The sequence below is a fragment of the Poromitra crassiceps genome (assembly GCF_964638095.1).
Source record: "Poromitra crassiceps genome assembly, chromosome: 21".
Classification (NCBI taxonomy): domain Eukaryota; kingdom Metazoa; phylum Chordata; class Actinopteri; order Beryciformes; family Melamphaidae; genus Poromitra; species Poromitra crassiceps.
This window is the reverse complement of record NC_139638.1, coordinates 22,227,270-22,242,464: the sequence shown is the minus strand read 5'-3', so window position 1 is coordinate 22,242,464 and position 15,195 is coordinate 22,227,270. Positions and strand designations below refer to the sequence as shown.

The 15,195-nt window shown below is 44.5% G+C and overlaps 2 protein-coding genes across 10 annotated transcripts in view; one reads left to right on the top strand and one right to left on the bottom strand.

Annotated features, from left to right (window-relative positions):
• The window catches only part of sema4d (sema domain, immunoglobulin domain (Ig), transmembrane domain (TM) and short cytoplasmic domain, (semaphorin) 4D), a 76,421-nt gene extending 74,501 nt beyond the window's left edge, over positions 1 to 1,920 (bottom strand). For all 3 annotated transcript variants that reach the window (XM_083657708.1, XM_083657705.1, XM_083657707.1), the window contains exon 1: positions 1,801 to 1,920. The gene's annotated coding sequence lies outside the window, so the exon portion shown is untranslated. The remainder of the gene's footprint in view (positions 1 to 1,800) is intronic.
• A 7,216-nt stretch (positions 1,921 to 9,136) lies between these two features.
• Positions 9,137 to 15,195, top strand: part of add1 (adducin 1 (alpha)) — a 42,441-nt gene continuing 36,382 nt past the window's right edge. For all 7 annotated transcript variants that reach the window (XR_014553620.1, XM_083657462.1, XM_083657459.1 and 4 more), the window contains exon 1: positions 9,137 to 9,260. The gene's annotated coding sequence lies outside the window, so the exon portion shown is untranslated. The remainder of the gene's footprint in view (positions 9,261 to 15,195) is intronic.

Genomic DNA, 15,195 nt, shown 5'->3' with positions numbered 1-15,195 from the left:
GCTGACACTGCTCTGGTCTGGCATGGCCCGGGTCCGACCCGAGCCCAGCCAGCGCCAGCGTCGTATTGACAAGATCCGGGTGGCTGGCTGGCTGGCACATGCCTTATATGACCCCGCTAAAGACCTGTGGAATCTAATTTGATGAGGCAGAATAATCACTTATTGAGGCCGCAAGGGAAAAAAAGGGCTGGATGTGCTGGAAGCCCGTTAGCCAATGAGCATGGGGGGAAACACTGGGAGGGGAGGGGTTAATGTCACTAATGAAGCTGGAAAATGGATTTAGGCAAAACAGCTATAGTGAAAACCCTGAATAGCTGGCAATAGTCCCGAATTCCAGCCTACTTATGCAAGAGAAACTAAGCCTGTATACTACGGTGAATTTAGCCTTGAGCGGACATCCTTCATTCATCTGTGTGCAGTGTGCATTTCATACGTTTAGACATGTTTTCCGAACACGCAGCACCATGACGCATCCACACGCAAAGTTCTGTCATTTCACTCAATCCGCAGTGTTTGCAAGACAAACCTTAGTTGAGAACAGTCTTCGTCTAGTCTACACTATAACACCAAACCTTGTAAGCAAACTTCACTTCAAAAGTGTGTGTGTGTGTGTGTGTGTGTGTGTGTGTGTGTGTGTGTGTGTGTGTGTGTGTGTGTGTGTGTGTGTAGTTTGAATAGACAGAACATATCTTGACCTGGCAGAGAGCCTATATATGCAGGACTTGCGCCAGGTCAGAGGGCAGGGTGACAGAAAGAATCTCCTCCCATAACTTATTCTTACTGCCGCTGCCAACCCACCCACAGGCCTGTGACCCACTCAGACTTAACTCAGAGACTAGACAAGCAGGCAGGTGAAGGCTTTATGGCCGTGCACTGATGAGCTCCAGCTGCAGCAGCACTCTTCTCTTACTTAGCACGCTTCAGCTAGACTAGCTGCTACAAGTTTACTGAAACTGGGCATTTAAATCTAAATGACAGTCATTTCGCAGTGTACTACTGTGCACAAAGTATTTACCAAAAACAAGCAGAGCCGCATCAGAACGTAGGGCCTTCAAATCTCCTGGGTGAACTCGTAAGGTGGTGGTGATGCTGCAGCAGCATGCAGCGGCCATCCATGCACGCAGTTTGATGGCTGTAAACAAGCCCCATATAAACTGTGGTTTACGTAGATATGCTCTTCGCTCGTTCCAATAAAGCTCTTTTGTTGTTGCCATGAAAGAGCACCGTTGATTTATGCATGCCAAGACTAGAAACCCCTGAATGACCTCCGAGTGTCAGACTGGCATGTAGAGAGCGGAGCGCGCGCGGAGTGGTTTTTAATGCCTAAAAAAAAAAGTTTGCGCGAGCACGACATGCAAACTATTCGCGAGTTTATTTTCGCACGAGCGGCGGCGGCAGCAGCACCGACGGTGACAGGCAGCGACTGTAAACTCAGTTCAAACTGGGCGCAACCATCAGCCAACAACAACGCCCGCTAACGTGTTATTTCCCCCGAAATTCGACTTTGAAATGCTACCTCCCGACTGAGTGTAGTGCACCGTCGAACAGGCGGAATACGTTGTAGCCTAAAAAATGATAACGTGTATTTTCCTATATCTGTCTCGGGCTGGCTTGGCTTGCAGGCTACAGAACAAGTGCAACAACTGAGCTGGAAGTCCGCGAGACTGAGCACGCACGGGCTGAGAGTTAACTTTAACAAATACAGTTTCAGCGTTTCTTTATCCGGGTTACCGGGAGCAAAAGAGACACGATGCGTTTTGGGCATTAAAAACCCGAGGAAAACATGCGGGTACTACTCACGCTGTGGCGATATCCGCTTTGTCCCGGTGTGGAGAGAGAGGAGAGTCGGTGCAGGAGTTTGCTGCCTGTGTCGCTCTCAGCTCAGCATGGCGGCTGCATGGGGCAGCGACTGCATTCAAACCTCTCCGCACTGTGATATCGGCACACGCGCGCGCGCGCACACACACACACACACACACACACACACACACAGGAGGGAGGGAGGGACTGTGGGGGTGTGTGCACACTGTGTGCAGCCTTCAAAGTAGATCCCAGAGGCAACGTTGCAGCTTATACCGTCGGATCCTTTGACTTGGAGACTTTACTTTCGTGTGTTTTTGCACGCCACCCACGTCCTTTGCAACACGCTCTGCCTTTTCCCTCGACCCCCTCCTCCTCATAACGATTTTACGGGCTGACACAAAGGCCCCACGATTCTATATGATCACAATAGTATTGCTATAACATATTGTGATATGCAGAGCGATGACATTGGGATATATATCAGATTTTTTCAGTTGCAAATTATGTCACCAAAGGGAAACTCATAGGTATGGGTGGGAATCACCAGAGGCCCCACGATACTATATTATTGCGATTTTAACAGATCAATACTTCCGTGTATGGATACACCCCCCCCCCCTTCCCCCACCACTGGCTCACCTGATAGAGTGCCTACCACAAAGGCCTTTGCATGGACCACATCATCCCTCTCTCTCCCCAACTTCTGTGTCTGCCTACTGTCCTTTCAATCAAGGTAAAAATGCTCAAATAATAATAATAATAAAACACCCCTAAATGTTTTTTTACGGAACTTGTGCTGCATGTATTCATCAGTTGGAGAATTTCTCGAGCCACACAGATTTGCAAAGCTCGAATTAACCCATCTAACAAAAACAAGTTTGACAGTCATTTATTGTCTGTGAAATAAAATATCAGCCATTGAAAGCACAATAAATACATTGTAAAGAGTGAATGTATAATGCAAAACGACTTTTGTCTGCATTCCACTGACGCGTTACCAAACACCGTCTGAAGTGACTCTCTGTAGGTGGGGCCGGGGCCGGCGGGTTTAAAGGGTCATTGCTGGAGGTCAAAGGTTATGCAACATGTCCCTAATGGAGGAGTGAATCAAAAACACAGCGCAGGGCAGACAGGCCGGGCCTTGTCTCGCTGTGCTGTGCAGGGCCGAGGAGGGGGAGAGAGAGCGGGGGGGCTTTCCATGTCAGCGGAGGCCGGACACAACAATACCATCTTTGAGTAAAAACACATTTTGCTGCTGCTGAAAGATACAACAGCGTAACAGTTTACCTCTGTCTGTGTTACTTTGTGTGTGTTCATTGAATAACAAATGTTATTCCGAAATTGGCATATGCGCAACAGGGCAGACAGGCATTCTTAAACTCCTCTCCTGAGCAATATAGGCTCATTTCTGTTTTTCTGAAAGGAAGAATTAGGCCAAAAGTTCAGATTGTGTAATATGTCAATACTCAGAGGAGCCATCCTCAGATCCGCAAATTGTTTATTTTCCTATCAGGCCCTGCCAGTGCTGCTGGTGATTGGAGAGCTTAGAGGAGATAGCTGGCTGCAGTTAAAAGGGGACTTTAAAGTGCTGCGTGAAATGAATAGGAAAAGCAGCTGGGTTTATCTTCACTCAACTCAGTGACATGTGTTGCTAAGAGAAAACAGGTGACCAGCGAATGTGTGCTGAAACCCTAATGTCATTCTGCAGCTCAGGATGATTTGCTGCACTTAGCCCGATCTGCATTGTTTTATTTATTGGGTTATTTATTTTTGATATAGCCCATGCTACTGTATAAGTAGAATTTTCTCTGCCCCTGTCTGTCTGTCTGTCTGTCTGTCTGTCTGTCTGTCTGTCTGTCTGTCTTGTCGATCTGCCTTTCACATGCTCTTGACCTCTCTCTTTCACACACAGACACATTCACACACATGCACGCGCAGGCACGCGCACACACACACACACACACACACACACACACACACACACAATGAATGAAAAAGTCACAGAGAGTAGCAGCAGAGTGGGGTGTAGATTACCAGCACAAGTACATGATCGCCATGCCTGAGCCCCACTCTTCAGATTCACCAGTTGGATATATTTAGAGCCCTCACCGCCGGTGTCTCCATGCTGCAAGGCAGAGACCACAATAACTCACCACACTGGAAGGACCAGGAACTGCTAGAGATCAGTCAGAGTCTGTGCTGTGTGTGTGTGTGTGTGTGTGTGTGTGTGTGTGTGTGTGTGTGTGTGTGTGTGTGTGTGTGTGTGTGTGTGTGTGTGTGTGTGTGTGCGTGTGCGTGTGCGTGTGCGTGCGTGTGTGTCTTGACCGGTACAGCGCAGGATTAACACCACTAGAACTAGAGGTCAGGGCCCACAGTCCACTTGCGCTAAACTCAGGGGCGCTATGAATGGTCAAATCATCCGCCAATATGGCGATTCATATTCAAAGCAGTCCAGGGCACAGCGCAGAGAAAGAGAAAGAGAAACAGAAAGAGTTGGCACGGATTAAGCTATTCCATCGACTTTTATGGCTGATACTCCAAGGTATTTTTATGACATTTCTGAAGGAATGGCTCCGAGGTTCCTCTCCTCTGACATACATTCATGCTGAAACAGAGCTGAAGGAAGAGAGTGGGGCACATCATATATAATATAACTATATGTCATAATATAACTCAGCACTCAGCAGTGGTGGTGGTGGTGCTGCTGAGATAGATAGCTCTTCTGGGTTTGGCTCTGAGCTCTGTATCAACCTGTCTCAAACAACATAGCTAAGGCCAGAACCAGAACCAGAACCTTCCCTCCTCCTGTCTCCCACTCTTATTCTGAACGTATAAGACTGGAGAAATGAAACTTTACTGAACACGTAGAAACATCGCAGCAACACCGCATCATCCAGGCATTATTTCCTGAGTGATAGATAGAGACGTGATGAGACTGTTCCAAACACATTATGCCCACTGCTGTAGAGCAGCCAGCTTAAAGCCCATTTAATAGAAGTAGATTCCGTGGGACTGAGCCGTTCGCCCACAGACATGCCAGCTATCCCACATATGCTCACAAACCCAGGGGCAACAGGCAGCAGCCTTGTCTACCTCATGTTTGTGCTGTGGACCTGGTAGACTTAGCTTCCCCTCTTTGAAGTCTCTGGTCCGCACTATGCTTGTTTAGATGCCTATAGTAGCCTATCAGTCAATTGCGCGACATCATTTCCAGTTCCAGTTGAGTGACATCGCTTCACACACACACACACACACACACACACACACACACACACACACACACACACACACACACACACACACACACACACACACCCTCTTGTTGCCTCAATCCAGACCACACACACACACACACACACACACACACACACACACACAGACACACACACACACAGACACACACAGACACACACACACACACACACACACACACACAACTGCCCGAGTGACATCACTTCCGTCACAAATTGCGACTAAGATAAGATCACAGTTGCTCAAGTGACATCGCACTTCTTCTTCTTCTTCTTCTTCTTCTTCTAATGGCTTTCAGCCCTCCTCACGGCCATCACCCACGCCTCAAGCCCATTCGATTCCATCACACTTGAGCAATTGCAAATGCATTCGACATTTGCTCGAGTGACATCACTGATAACATCAGAACTGCCCGATGACATCACAGTCGAGCAATTTGCGTGACATCACTTCCAGTTGAGTGACATCACTCGCATGAGATGGATTCGCCCAGGTCATCTGCTGACCTACAGGTGACTACATCAGGCAGTTGTGATGTCATCAGTGATGTCACTCGAGCAATTGTCTTCTTAATTAAAATTGGTGACTACACACACTTTTTTTTTTTTTACATGAGATGGATTTAGGATTTGCCCAGGTCAACTACTGACCTCCAGGTTCATATGGACAAAGTCAAGCACCGCTTTGAAAATAATACATTTCCTCCCATGAACACATTTTAATATGATATATTGTATGACGTTTTATTTTTTTATTATTATTGTTTTTTTTTATTGATTCATTCCAAAGCATACAATTAAACAAGCATAAATTAAACATCAGTACAGAGTATGCCACTTCGATAGAAATAAAATAAATAAAAAAACAGAACGAACAAACAAACGAACAAACAAACAAACAAACAAACAAACAAACAAACAAACAGGGGTATCATGTTAGAATAATAAACTCAGGCATTAATAAAAAATATTTAAATCTTTACAAATATTCACCGTTTTTAAGGCTTTGCTGTTCTTGAGACCACATCAAGTTTTAATGTAATGTCCGAATTCAACTTTGAACTGTTGTACGTGTGTGTGGTTTCTTGGTAGTCCACTTGCACTTATGTATATAGTATTTCCCATATAAAATAAAAAGGTTAAAAATAAATAATCTTTTACAATCAATATCACTCTTTTCATAAAAAAATATAATGTCTCTTTTTTTCTAAGTGAACAGTTGGACCTATTGTATGAAGTTAAAAGGCCCCATTCAAGCCATGTCATGTCGTTTATTGGATCCAGCAAGAATTGTATTCATCATGCAGCAAAGATTGTGTATGATGTGTAAGGCATAGCCTACTACATCAATGACCTCTGATGGCAACTTATGGCTGAGCAGGGCCATCTAGTGGTAAAGACAGAACAAAACACAATTTGATTTACAACAGCCCTGGCGCATGCGCACCCACCCACATATGGGTGCATCATTTATTTATGTATTTATTTATGTATTTATTTATTCAAATCATATACTTCGTATGACAAAGAATTCGAATTTGGAACCTTAGAATTGCTCAGAAGCTTCTTTCTATCTCACAATTCAGGACTCAAGTGATTGCCATAACTGCCCAAGCCTAATTAACCTCTTGAATTGTGAGAGAGAAGGAAGCTTCTGAGCAATTGTTCCAAGTTTGAATTCCTCATCGAAGGAAATGTATGATTTAACAGCAAGATCGCATCCTTATCAGACTACACAACATCTTTCTCTGATTCTGACTATTCTGCAGAGCTCAGAAAGTCAATCAATAAATTTGTTTCAACTTGTCATCAACCTGCCTACATATCAAGGAAATCATAAGGAGGTCAGAAAACGTAGTTAAACACACACACGCATACACACACACACGCACGCACGCACGCACACACACACACACACACACACACACACACACACACACACACACACACACACACACACACACACACACACACACAGTTCATAGAACTATAGAACCAATAATTTAATCGTTCGATAAATAATCTAGGGATGCACGTTTTTTTTTACATTTTGCATTCCTAATTAAAATGTATTGTCTGTAGGCTATGTTTATATGTTCCCTACTAAGAGCAAGTTGCTTTATTACTGATGCCTTTTAATAGCATTTTTTCATGCAACAGCTATACAGCCCATCCTACGGAGGGGCTCTCCAAAAATTACAAATAACCAATTGCTGGTAAATGAGAGTTACTGTAGCACATGGGACGGACGGAGGGTCTCATTCACCCGGCTACTATTCTCATGGACGGTGCAACTAAATTGGTGATTTGTTATGTCTTTATTGGATTATTTCGATAAACACGCATTATTGTTTATAAAATTGTTTGACCTATAGATTATCGTGATTTTCAAATAGGCTACTACAGTAGGCTAAATAAACTATCACGCGCAGTGCACGATGGGTAATGGGTGTAATGTTTGATGTGGTCACAAACATTTATGTTGAAAACCGGAATCGGATATGGCACGAGATATGTGTGCTAACCTGACAGTATACAAGATGGCGGTGATGACAATAAAGCCAGACATGTGAAGCTCCTGAACTTGCGTGTGCCTAACTTATTATTACAGTAGACAGACAGTCACAACAATGGGGACTGGATATACTGCACTACCACTTGTGTTTTCCTGCAGCATCATACAGAACAATTGTTCTGTTGTTCCACAAGGTGGAGCCATGTGGAATAAACACACACACACACACACACACACACACACACACACACACACACACACACACACACACACACACACACACACACACAGTTCATATAGAACCAATAATTTAATAGTTCAAAAAACAATGTAGGGATGCACGTTTATTTTTTTTTACATTTTGCATCCCTAACTTACATTTATTGTCTGTACATATTTTCCCTAAGCAAGTAGCATTATCGCATTTAATAACGTTTATTCATTCAACAGCTGTACAGCCCATCCTACGGAGGGGCTCTCAAAAAATTGTTACCTTTTACCTTTGAGCCTTCCGACAGTTCATTTTTGTTTGTTTTTTTTAGTCGTCTTCAGACTACTTTTTTGGTAAAATTTATGGTATTTTAGGTTTTTGTTTAGCAAATGGAGGGACTCATTCACCCGGCTACTATTCTCATGGACGGTGCAACTAAATTGGTGCTTTCTTTGTTTATGTCTTTATTGTATTATTTCGATAAACACGCATTATTGTTTATACCATTTTTTGACCTATAGATTATCGTGATACAATTGTTTTCAAATAGACTAGGCCTACTACAGTAGGCTAAATAAACTATCGCGCGCAGTGCACGATGGGTAATGGGGACTGGATGGTACACTACAGAGCCGTGCTCTGGACTGGTGGAGGTATTCACCCCTCTACATTCTGCAGAGAGAAATATTAACCTGTGTTTAACGAAATAATACATTGCAGTTACGCCTTCCATATTCTGCCGGTCTGTGGCCGCACTTTTTTGTCATACCACTTTTGATTGAGTGTTTTCCTGCAGCATCATACAGAACAATTGTTCTGTTGTTCCACAAGGTGGAGCCATGTGGAGTAAAGTTATCGGTAAATACCATCTTCCAAAGGTGCAGTGCTTGTTTATGAACTTCTGATAACTTTAAAGGCAGTTTTGTAATTTCAAAATCTATTTCTAATTCGAACCCTCCGATTTAAATATATATATATGTTTGTGGGGATATGGAACCATATTGACTCCTTTTGTGACATAAAGCTGAGCCAAGATCATTTAAGTAAAGGAAGGTTTTTACAACGGCGCTGCCGCCATTTTGGCCTAAAAACGGCTCCCTTGGCCAATGGGACAACAGCACAGAACACGACAGCCAGTCAGCTGTATCGCATTCAGTCCAAAATGGCGGATTTGCTGTGCGCCACGCTGTTTCGCAATGGATAATGAACTCAGTTCTTATCAATGTAAGTTCTTCGCGCGAGCCTGGTTGGGCTCCAACCAGGCTCTCCGTTGCTGTCACGTGTCTCTGTAACACCAATGGACACGAGCCGATGACTCTGCCGCACCCAGGGATGGGTGGAGCAAAGAAGCAGAGACGACAGGCGCAGATAAGCCCACTCTGAAGCACCAGGGCAGGCAGGGGATAAAAACAGTGAAAATCGCCAGGCGAGGCAGCTTCCAGCAGGCAGTCTTTAATTTGATTCTTCCAGCAACGAGAGGGTAAGAAACTAAACTGTCGGTAATATAACTACATTGCATTTCAGCAGCAGCAGCTTCTCGAATGTGCAACACGACCCGTGTCAATAATTGAAATGTTTCTGCCTGCGCTACAGTCTTTCTTCGTAGGGTCTCAATGTGGCGAGGTCGCTAGTGTTGCTCCTCGGTTGCCTTTGATCAATGGAGTCTGCGGAGGGGCGTGTGTGTGTGCACGGCGCCACGTTTCTTTCATTTGGTACACTTTTTGTGTTTGCAGTGTGTTTTGGTGCGTTTTCGTAGGTTCACCGCCCGCGCCAGACGTTTCCCCGTGAAAACACAACTGCCTTGGGCCACAAATTGTTTTCCCCGAAATTCCCCCTAGTGTAGTGACGCTAGCCCGCTGTGTGAGTAGGCCTGTAGGTTCTGTTGTTTTTATTTTGCGTCGCTCCGTGTAGTAAGGTCAAAATGTTTGTGTTATTAGCCTGCTTCCTCCCTCTGGATCTCTGTATTTGGGCCGAGGCGTTTTCGTTTTCGGCCCAGCGAACAGAGTTGATAGAAGAAGAGCCAGGGAGGGATGTTACTGTTGTGTGTTGTGATTGAGCCGCTTCCTGTCCACTGTGTGTCCTGCATAACAAATACAAAGTACTGTATGCAGTGTCTCGTGCCATAGGTCCTCACGTTGTTGTCCTGTTTCATCTCTGTAGAAATAGCTTTGTAGCAATAATAGTTAGTTCATGTGTAATAACAACAACAGAGATGGGGACTTGGACTTGAGTCGCACTTAAGTCACACACACACAGTGACTTGAAGACTTGACTTGAGACTTGTCCTCAAAGACTTGATTTGGGACTTGTAAACAATCTTTATTTTTGTTTGTATTAACATTAAGGAAAGGTCTATTAATAATAAAGTAATCTAATCAATGCTGATATTGCGTACTAATAGATAAGGAGTGAGGATAATACAGTACATGCTTTGAATCCCAGATGATAGAACGCTCATCCATAAGAGACTTGAGACTTGACTTGGAATTGTGACCAAAGACTTGAGACTTGACTTGGACTCTAGCTCTTGGACTTGTAAAAATGACTCGTGAGCATCTCTGAATAACAATGGCACAATGTTAGTGTTACAAGACTCTACTATATCATTTTAACATGTCAGGACTCGGAGACCCATGTTTGTAATTGTATTTGGACAGATACATAAAGTTAGCCTACAAATTCAGTTTTACTTTACAATCTAGTAAATCAGCCGGCAAAGCGATTTTATGAAAAATAACTTCTCACTGTTTGCCTATATTCTTCTATCCTAAGTGCCAATCATGATACGAGTGTTGGCTACAAAATACAGATTAGCTTGGCAGCAGTCAGAGGATGGATGAGAACGTCAGGGAGCAGGATGCTGTGATGACACGCAACACCGGGGGATGCCCAGTGCAAGTGAAGTCTGATCACCGAAATTGCATTGATTCTTATGGGGGAAGAAATCCGTTATTTACCTGTTCTAATAGCCACCTTCAGAATAGTGTGACAGAATAACGTGAGTGACCACACTGTTACTGTAGCCAGCAACAAGCAAGCACCTAACCTTGCTTGCAAGATGGATAACCTCGCGAGATCAAAAGAGATTCTCTCGACGTATCCATCTTGTCATGCACAGGCAGTTAAGATGATTGGTCGAGCCATGCCGGCCCGACGAATCAGCGGCAGCCGTAGGCGGGCTCAGGCTCGTCTGGGCAAGTAGTGGGTACATGGTCTTTGTAGTTCTTTTCACTCGTCAACATGGCTGCCGCCGCGGAAGTGGCAGGCAGTCTGAATGAAATTGAATGTAACGTTCCCAATTCTATGTATTAAATTCTAAAAAACGACCCTCAACATTTGGGAAGGCTAAGCCACACAACTAGTTCGTTATAATCTAACTAAATGCTTCGAAGGTAACTTTACGACCGTGAGGACTCAATCAATGAATACCACGGAGATCATCCACAGGCACCTTCGGCGATCTGATTGGTTGAAGTTAACACCCACCAGCGGTGGGTCATCCAATCACCTGCCAAGTAGCTTGGAAAAAGTGCCCGCCTCCGTCAGCGAGTCTGGTTACTTCATTCCCAGATCGACTGGTTTAGTGAAATGTATGTGGAGCTATACCGTCCATCTGGCAGCGTCAGGTTAGCAAGCACCCTCTGCGCTCACAGATTTCGGTGGTCACAGATTTCGGTTACACCATCAGATTTTGTGACCTGCCCGATATTCTTTCTTACCCGAATCCAGAACCATCTCTCTCCTCATCATAGCTAAACCTAACCTACCTAAAACACTGCAGGTCACACAATCTGATGGGTCACCAAATACGGTACAACACTGGCAGTTAGTTAGCGTAGCTTAGGCCCAAACTGGAGAACATATTGTCCACATAGCTTTTGCTGGCTCTGGCTCTGGCTCATATATATTTCTCTTGTGAAGGCTGCACACTGTAAAGTGTATGAGGATTAGAGAGACAGAAAAGCCAAAACATCAAGATAAACGTCTTGTGTGTGTGTGTGTGTGTGTGTGTGTGTGTGTGTGTGTGTGTGTGTGTGTGTGTGTAAGGGATGGTGGTAACTCCCTGGATTGGGTCATTCTGTTAGTAAAACACCCAAAGGACATAGCTCAGCTCTGTCAGTCTGGCTCCATATCACCGCCCTTCACGCACACACATGCGCACACACACACACACACACACACACATATGCACACACTCACTAGATATGGACCTCTGTGTTTGTTTTACTCCCACTCCCCGACGCCCACACCCTGGACTGCAGTGCACATGAAAATGTGTTCCTCATTTCAACTGCATTTCTCTCTCTCTCTCTCTCTCTCTCTCTCTCTCTCTCTCTCTCTCTCTCTGTCTCTCTGTCTCTCTCTCTGTCTCTCTCTCTCTCTCTCTCTCTCTGTCTCTCTGTCTCTCTCTCTTTATAGTTCACTCTTTCCTTCCTTTCTCCCCATATGTGATCACTTAGCAGGCAGCAGGGCTTCAGGAGACTTTCTCTTAGTGATCACTTAGCAGGCAGCAGCAGGGCTTCAGGAGACTTGCTCTTAGTGATCACTTAGCAGGCAGCAGCAGAGGTCACAGGTCGTGTCACGACAGCCATGTCGGCGTCCGACATTTAGCACGTGGGCCAACGGCGAGGAATGTGAGTGACGTTTTTGAACATCTGTAACTAGACCGTCCACAGGCCTAGCAGAGTGCTACACACACACTCAGCGGTCAGCAGGGAGGGATGTGTTGTTTCAGAGCTGATCTCCCATAGGACATGTGACCGCCAGATAAAGCCGAGCCGAGTCACTGTCCTCACACTAATGCCTCGTTCACACTAGGCGCTCCGAGCCCTCGGAGAGCTGTTTTTTTGGAGCTCTGCGACCCCCCCTCCTCCCAAGATCAGGGACAAATCACATTGACTCTGTCGCAAATCGGTGCTCGCTCGTTAAGCGCGAACCGTTCAAAGATGCGAGCGGGGAGCTCCCGACCCGAGTGTTCGCCGATGAGTCACAGAGGTCAGACTCTGATATCTGGACCGCTAAATATCTGGTCGTGTCGGGAGAGACGAGCGTAGTGAGGCAGACACGGCCAGGCGATGTCTGCTGTCTGCAGGGTACAAGCAGGGAAGTGCTCTGAACTCTGAAGCCTTTCTTCAGGCTTGGTACAAACTAGGGATGCTCTGAATCGGACGATTTTCAGCCTCAATATGAGATCGGAGAAATCCGATTCCATACCATTTTCAATACAATATCTACGAAAAGTGGATGATGATCTGAAACAATGCAACATTGGTTGTATACTGTTTTATGCGGCTTTCAGGGTCTGTAATTATTATAGAGATTAATTCTTCCAGGCCTACATGCTCACATGTTTAACAAAGCATGGCTGTTTGGTCGCAGATGATGATAATGGCATTGGTAAAAGTTGTGCAGGTCCAATTCAGGCTGTTCTTTCTTCTCCTTGTCTCTTGATAAAACCACTGACATACAGAATGTTCAGTGCCCCAGAACTTTCAGTAAAAGTGAAACTTTTTAAATTGCTTTACTGGTTATACCTTTTTCTTGGTACACCAAAAGAAACCATGCTTGCTACTACTGCTTGTAGTTAATATAATAAAACTAGAAATATCACGTGAGTCGCACGCTAATTTCTAGCGTGCAATTGTGCGCCGCGCACGTGGAACCCTTCGCCTTTTTATAGTAGTGAGATTAACTTTTATTGCAAAGTAGGCCTAAGTGTTACTATTATTAAGTCATCAGCTCTGCTTGGTGGACTGAATGCATGCCAAAATGGACCGTTGAATGTATGCCAAAATGGACCGTAATAAATTTAGAAAAAAGTCTCGAGGACAAAATGCCATTTTTGTTTTCAATAATATTGCTATTGGATTCTGCTTTATGAAAAAGAAAAGAAAAAATCTTGCCTCTGCATTTTGCTTAATATGTTAGTGTGACTCTGTTAGCTGTTAGCTGTTAGCTGTTAGCTGTTAGCGAGTCTTGTAAAGAAGAAGAGCAGGGTTTGACTGTGGGCTAATCACTGTGACACATTCAAAGACTTTATGTAGTCCTCGAAACGCTACACTGGGCTGAGCTCAAATAAATGCCACCTAATGCATTCCTATCCGTCACTTGGTCAGTACACACACACACACACACACACACACACACACACACACACACACACACTAAACAGCAGTTGCCAATGGATCTTCCCCCCAGTAATGACAGGCATCCAGCTCAGAGATATAAAGAGCCTTGTCTGGCTCTGCCTCTCTTGAATGACTGAAAACTGCTTGAAAAACCAGACATACTGTATACACACACACACACACACACACACACGCACACACACACACACACACACACACACACACACACACACACACACACACACACACACGGAAAGGCTTAGAGAAAAGGCCAGTGAGAGTTGGAGTCCATCATTTTTCTCACACATAATGATCTTTTGATTGGTGAGTGCTGGACTGACATCTTGTTGGAAGGAACTGAATGGATCTTGTATTCAGAATGTTTCCATCTGATGAGAACTTAGTCGTGCTGAAAAGAGCTCGAGTACGAGCTTCCGTCTCTCTCTCAAAAAACAAACAATTGTGACCCATGTGAACTATGCACACACAGTATACTCTGTAAAGTTGACAAAGACTGACTGAGGGAGATGTAGTATCTTCACCTTTTCCTGTATCCTTTTCCTCCCCCCGCCCACTCCCTTCCTTCTCCTCCTCCTCCGTGCTTTCCTGATTGCCTCATAGCTTAGCAGCCTCTCCACCCCGGCCGCTGGAGAGTGGAACCGGACTGGAGTGTGTTTGTTGACTGGCGTAATAGAGTTCAAGAAGTCAGTTGAAGTCAATCATCTGCTGGGAATTATACCCTTTGTCTAAATAGAACGGTGACCTGGGCAGTTACCTTGACTTGGATGTGCAGATGTATTGTCAGTAGTTGTGGGACTGGGAAGAGATTTGGACTGGGAAGAATTTATAGACTTAAGCCACTTTCAGACATGAACTCTGGACTATGTCTGTTGAATACATAGCCTGGTTTCTTGCGTCACTCTGTACTAGACAACACTGTCTTTTGGATGTAAACGTTGAAATATATTGCACTACCTGCGCTAAGCTTTTTCCATCTTTCAAAAGTGATACAGTGATTAGTGCCTATCTGTTATTTAGCCTAATTAGCACCTTTTGGATATAGCGCTAAAGGCCAACCTCTTCACAGGTTGTGTGATAATAATGGAGTTTGTGTGGTTTCTGCCGTGTCATGCACAGCTTTCTTCAAAATAACATCACATCAATTGACAAAACAAGTCAAAATGTGCAGTTTATGCATATTTTTTGAAGTTATTTTGCCCATAGTCCAATAAGCTTATGTTGAATTTTGGCATTTTGTCTGAGCGACAAAGTAGATCAGTTGTTCAG